Source organism: Cibotium barometz, chromosome 28 (assembly GCF_041138505.1).
Source record: "Cibotium barometz isolate CiBa-2024 chromosome 28, ASM4113850v1, whole genome shotgun sequence".
In the NCBI taxonomy this organism is placed as follows: Eukaryota; Viridiplantae; Streptophyta; class Polypodiopsida; order Cyatheales; family Cibotiaceae; genus Cibotium; species Cibotium barometz.
Window position 1 is genome coordinate 4,003,495 of NC_141073.1, and position 6,873 is coordinate 4,010,367.

Consider the following 6,873-nt stretch of genomic DNA (forward strand, 5'->3'; position numbering starts at 1 on the left):
CAAAGCTCGAAATATTCTCAACTTGGGAATGGTCAAACTTGTTGGAGAGCCTTGTCACGTGTCTAGTATATTGACAGTGACTAAAAAGAGCGGGGAACAGAAAATCATAGAGCTTATAGAGTTCAATAATTTCATTATGGATGTTCGGAAATTACAAATGGCTATGGTGAAATTTTATGACATCAGTGTACATGAGTGCAATGGAAGGCTGAAATTTGTTTTAAAACTTGATGAGAGTGAGGTGATCAAAGGACAGAAGCTGGAAAGGGTTAGCATGACTTTAATGAATAGAGCTTTGGATGCAAGTATCAGTAATGCTGATGAGAAGCACTTTAGTGTACAATCCGAAAATGAGATTTGGTGGCTGGCTGCATTTGAGGTGACGTGCTATCCATTTTTAAAAAAAGTATATTATGTTGCTATCCTCTTGTTATGATGTTGTAGACAATTTAACTGGCCTCTTGTTAACAGGTTCCAACAGAGACGAAATGCCTAAATGCAATCAGTAATAGGCATGAAGCCCCAAATCGTGATGCTCCAGGAGTGGATCCTAATTGGGATCCAATTCTTACTATCCCTTTGATCAGAGTTCATATTTGTGTTTTGCATGCGCTGGTTAGAATAATTGAGAAACTAGTCTACATGTACATTGAATTTTCATGGAATATGAAACCAGCATTAGAGAGTGAAAGAACTATTAAAAAAATAGAGCAAGTGCTTTCAGATGCAGGTTTACATTGTGGTCAAGTGCAGATTGAGAAGGACTTGAGAAGATCAGGGAAGATCGGAAATGTTCCTAGCAAACCATGTTTTGGAGGTGCAAAAGCCAGAAAGTTCTTATCTAATCATACCCAGAGAGGTCATCTGGGTGTACAGAGTTTGAGGTGTGGAGGAAGCTTCATGCAGCTGTACCTGATCGAGGCTCTTCAGGACAAGCAAGGGTGGCAAAGGCCAAAGCGTGGTTGGCACTTGATCGCCTAGCACCTTTGTTGCAAAAAGCAAGGTTTGAAGATGGGGATGTTGAGAAATTTGAGGTAGTTGTGACAGAGTTCTACACTAGCTATGAAAAGGCATGGGGTGCGACAAACTTGATACAATACATGGTTATTACTTGAATACCTACAGCTTTGAGTTTTTATTGTTGTTCAAAATATATTGTACGATACTAAATGTCTTGTTGTTGTTGAGCATTTGTAGCACATTTTGCATGCACATGGAACCTTTTTTGAGGAAGAGTTTGGAAGCCTTGGGATTTGGTCTACCCAAGGCATGGAAAGATCTCATTGGCAAGCACGTTGTGCCTATCAAAGGGCCACTCAACATGGAGGAGGAGTGAAGAAAAGTAATCCCATGAAGCAACTATGTCAGTGGTGGTATAGGCGGATTCAAGTGAGGGCTCGTGTGAAGATCAAACAGTCTGAATCAGCTGTGTCATGTGCAATAAGAAAGATGCAGGCTGAACGGAGACGATCAATATATGTCTCCTCACAGGGAAGGCAGAATCATGCTGAATGGCTTCTAAGACAACGACAAAGACAGGGCAGAGTGTGGAAAAAATTGATCATTGAAATACATATTATAAAACAATGATGTAACTGTAAAAGATTTTAAAAGAACAAGAGCTTTCATCTATGTCCCATATAAATGTTTTCAATATATATACATTTCATAGTTTTTAATGGTAAGCAAGAAGAGTATTGAGAAATATGAAGAAACTTCTTAGTAACTGGAACAATCTAAATCTGTTAATCTGGAGCAGAGACTTCCCCTAGCCGAGCCCTTTTTGATGAAGTTTCTACATCATCTTCTTCATCCTCTATCAATGGCACAACAGGGACCTTTGGCCTTGCTGTTCTAAGAAGATGCTTCTTCCCGCAATCACTCAGCAGATTAGGATCTGTGATTCCACATTCCAAGCCGTAAGCAGCATATGTTAAATAATATTTACATCTCAACGAATATACTCCAGGTCCCTCTCCAAAAATTCAAACAGCTGCTTGCCGCTCCAGAAGTATTGCCTTGTTTGCATTCAGCCTTAAGTGATAGCCACCTAAATACCTGGATAGAGTCTTTATCGCCATCAGAGGAAAACTTGCATTGTCCTTGGAGAAGCTAGCGTGAAATATCACAATTTGAGGGAATTTTAGGCGATGTATATATGTTCCTAGTGTCGAATCGTGGCCCAATCCCGCCATATGCTTGCCTGAAGCACGTTTGAGGAATGTGTCTTCATATATTTCTAACTGAAAAAATAAAGGAGCATTAGCCAGAAACAACATCACCAAACATTTCAGGACAAAGTTGATAAAGCTAAATCTGCAACAAAAGTACGAAAACACAACAAAAAAAACTAACCTCTTGGTTCTCATCTGCTTCAAGCAAGGCGTCTTGCCATAAATTAGTGCTCGAACTAGTAATGGTTTCCACTGTCTTACTTGGCACATCCCTAAACCCTCCCATGTTGGTAATATTCAGTCTTTCCCTTGCTTCTTGTAGCTCTTCCTCTGTGGCATCTTTTCCTTCATATTTAAGGGCATCAGCATAGATCATCTTTAGTGTTGCTGCAGCAGATAGGAACTCGGTGTCTTTCACATGGCTATCCACTAGTAAGTACTTATCTATCCCATCATCATCTACAAAATTGTCATCGGCCTCCAGATTTTGGGCTATGAAAGCTATGCAATGGTCCTCCCTTAAGTTAAATACATGTTGTATGTTTGTCAGCAATATATACTCTGAATCTCCTACTTGGTAGGAGGGGAGTAATGGCGTTGGAATGGGGGAGAAGTCATCTGATTCAATCACAAGCTGACCTATATCAGTGTTTTGTTCTCTCACTGCCTCAATATCAACCGCCGAACTGAGCTTCCTCTCTTCTTCAACATTGAACTCCTCAATCACATGAGGAGTGTCCTCCTCTTCAGCAACATCCTCAACGGTGGGACTAGTCTGACGAGAAACCGTGTCTTCACTTTCATTTGTTGCATGCGGCTCTATACATTCTTCATCTGTTAATTGCACGTTCATGTGCAAGAAGCATAAGAAGGCATAAGAGTATTCCATCAAGCGGCATTTTCTTTTGTGAAAAGGGCATGGCAAAGCTCTCTTCTTATCACATGGTACCTTGTGCCAATCCCTGTTTAACCTCTGCTTCTTCTCCGGCGACACCTTGAGATTAAAATGAATGTGATTTTTCCCATCAATCATCACTGGATCTTCATTTGTGAGCTCATCAAACTCTTGCTTTGCCTCTTCAAAGTATCCAGGATGGCTAGAAAATGTATCCTCCAGAGAAAAATTGCAATTGAACATCAACGAAATTGAAGGGTGCAAATCATGATGTCGACATTTGTAGAGGAAGTCATACAACCGAGTTGCAGGTGTTTCTTTAATCTCTTTGTCCACATCAAACTCGACTTGAACTTGCGCCATGGCTGAATTCAAGGGTGTAGATAAGACATGGAAAATATTAGTTTAAGCAATGAATCAAGAGACAGTTGGTCTTAAACAACAAATCTCTGGTGGTGTGAATGGATTCAACATAACACGAGAGGAGATGCCAAAGAAATCTAGGTATTCCTCCTCGCGTTGTAGTGAATCTATTTTCCCTAACACAAATAAAATTGCAGCTTAGTCAAGGACCTCTTCTCGCGTTATGGTGAATCAATTCACCATAATGCGAGGAGGAATATTGTGCTTCCTATGGGACCTTCGCTCGCGTTATGGTGAATTGATTCACCGCAACATGATGACTTTTTCATCCTTTGGCGCCGCCTCTTACGTTATGGTGAATTACAAATAAAGATGCTTCTCAAGTACCCATACTGAGAGAGGAGGTGTCAAACGAATTAAAATAGTCTTCTTCACAGTCAATTCACCATAATGCGAGGAGTCATAGGTTTTCAATTCACCTTAACGCGATGAAAAGACAAAGCAAAGAGTTCTGCACGAATGAAACGAGAAGAACGAAATAACCAAAAGAAGAAGGAAGCACAAAAGAGATAAAAATACCAAGAAAACGAATTGTATACAAACGTTGCAGGAGATGGAGATGAAGGAGGTTGTCGTTATCTTTGATGGAGATGAAGGAGGTTGGAGGTTTGTCTTTGACGTTTGATACAGGAGGATGAAGGAGGATGATTGATGAAGGAGGGTTGAAGGAGATAGTCGTTGATAGAGATGAAGGCTGTTGGTGGGGAGATAAATGAGAATACGAACTCCAAGAGAGGCAATAAATGAGATGGATATCCTAGAGAAGCAATTAAAAACCGTTTTTAATGCTATGCAACACGTCAGCGCCGCGTTTTCACCCGCCATTCCATGAATGCCACGTGGTAGCCTGCCATGTACCTAACACGTGTACACGCTATAAAGACTAATCAAAGCAAGAGAGGCAATTAAAAACCCTTTTTAATGCTATGCGACACGTCAGCGCTGCCTAGTCGCCCTGGCAGCCCGCGAGCACGTGTGTTCGCTCTAAAGACTAATCAAAGCCGTTAATCACGCCACCTTTTCGTTCTCTTATCGATTTTGCCTTGTCCGTCCTCTTGCTTGCCTCCAAGTGACTTCCGACTACCCCCACAAAACTGAACCAATATTCCACCTCCTGCACGACAGTCTCCATCCATTCCCACGCAAGAAATGTGAGTTTTTGTATATTACTTGATTGTTTTGTTTCTTGTATATTGCTTGTTTGTTTTGTTTTTTCTTCGACTGTTTGCCCTCTGCCATTGTTTAATCGTGTACTACTGAATAGCTAAGTTTTTTGCCCTTGCTTGCGTTTTTAGATGGCTCGTGTAAGGCATACAACTAGACCCATTGACAATGCAGGTCCCTCATCTAGTGGGAAGAAGATGGGCACTCTGAAAGCCTCAAGATCGAGGAAATCAAGCAGTCCTTCCCGATTATCCAAAATGCAGCCTAGACTAAGGCGTTTCGCAGAGCATTCGTCAGCTCTGCGAGAAATCACAAAATTTATGAAGCACCCGACTGTTGTTATTCCAAGATTGCCTTTCCAGAGGCTTGCCAGGAGAATTTGTGAGCAAAATGGAATTTTGTTTAGGTGGAAGGCATCGGCCCTGTTTTGCTTGCAGGAGGCCACAGAAGATTGGATGATTGAATTTTTTTCAGATAGTTACGTTCTTGCTGCCCATGCACACAGGGTGACAGTCATTTTAGATATGATAAGTTACTTAGACCAACTTACATTTACTGATGCACGAATGGTGCAAATTTTGGATGTCTGTCCTGTACAAAAAGTGAGAATTGAAGAGGTGATCGAGGGAGGTCCAGATCATGAACATCAGACTCGGGCAAATTATCTGACAAGCGCTCAAAGGGAACATCAAGTGGCAATGCTGGCATTGCAAACAAAAAGAGAAAATGCTCGCGCTCTCCACGCTATGAATCGGGAGGCGCTTCAATTTTTGTTGCTGGAGTTCTATGTACCCTTTAATATTAGAGGGCAAAGATTTTATTTCCCGATTCATGCTGAGGAGATAAACATTTTGTTTGATCCTAAAACTGAAGTCAACGACAAAGTGCTCAGATGTGTTTTAAGGTATACTCTTTTCTCTGTCCTCCCACAATTTTTCATTCTTGGCTCTTAAAGTTTATGCCTCACTCTTGATATGTTTCCTTGTGAAGTTTTGTTATTTCGCAATTGCCCGAGGATGTACAGCAAGGAGTGTTCCAGATTGATTCCTGGTCTCAACACTGTTGCTAGTAGAGTCAGTTCCGTACCTCGATGTGCTGAACTGGTTTCGGAAGGTGCAGTTAGACGATGCTCGGGTATTTTTTTTGGCATATCATGAAAAGTGAGTTTGTCTCTCTCTCTCTCTCTTGCATGATGTTTATACGAATCACCATACACGAGTTATATAGTGCTTCCTTTGGATTGAAACTAATAGAAATCTATGTGGATGTGATGCATTTCCCATTGGAGTCTTGTACTAGTCGATGTGCAAGACAATGTCATTTACCTTGCAAATTCGACATCTGGTGTCCATGGCAATGTTTTGCTGTAAGTTAAAATCATTATGATACATATTATTGTTTGAATTAGAAGTCCGGATTGATCAGGATAATGATTGGTCTTTGTTTACAGTGGTGTCAGGAAACTAATGGCAGCTTATGAGAGCTTGAGCATGGACATCGACACCCTGGATCGATCGACCATTCGAAGGGTTAGTGTCCCCAAACAAGAAGATGGTTACAGCTATGGGTGGAGGGTTGCACTTAATACATTGTCGCTGCTACTACGGAGCATTTTTCAGCTCCCTTCAGAGGATGTAAGCATTTTTCAGCTCCCATACGCATGCATACTCTTGTTTATCTTCTTGTATATTGTCATGTTGATCTTATTTATGCCTTGATGAATTGTGATGGCAGTTTCCATCAATGTCTCGCTACGTGGACCTAGACATCCAAACGTTTAGGGAGGAAACGATTGCGAAATTGATCGAGGTCGCTGAAGTTATGCCTCCAGACGGCCCAATGGACTTCATCCCGCCCAATCCACGAGGGGGGATAGGCTCCCCTGAGCCTCTTACATGGGCTCCATCCTTAAGCCGATACCTATGGGTTCCAGTAATAAATAGTTTTTTCCTTCTTCCAGCAAATGTACGTTTGTAAATATGCAGCTACACATGTACATTTATATTTTTTTGCACATATTTGGTGTTATTGGAGAGAGAACATCAATTGTAAATGCACTTTTAATTTGAAAATCAGAGGATCAAATTTGCTACTGTGTTCCTTCACTGCTTGTTTTCTTACTTTAAGCCTTTTTTGTGTACATAAAAATTCAATTGGGGAATTTTTGCCTTCATTACACTGTTTTAAACAGTAAGGCATTACAAAAGCAATGTTCTG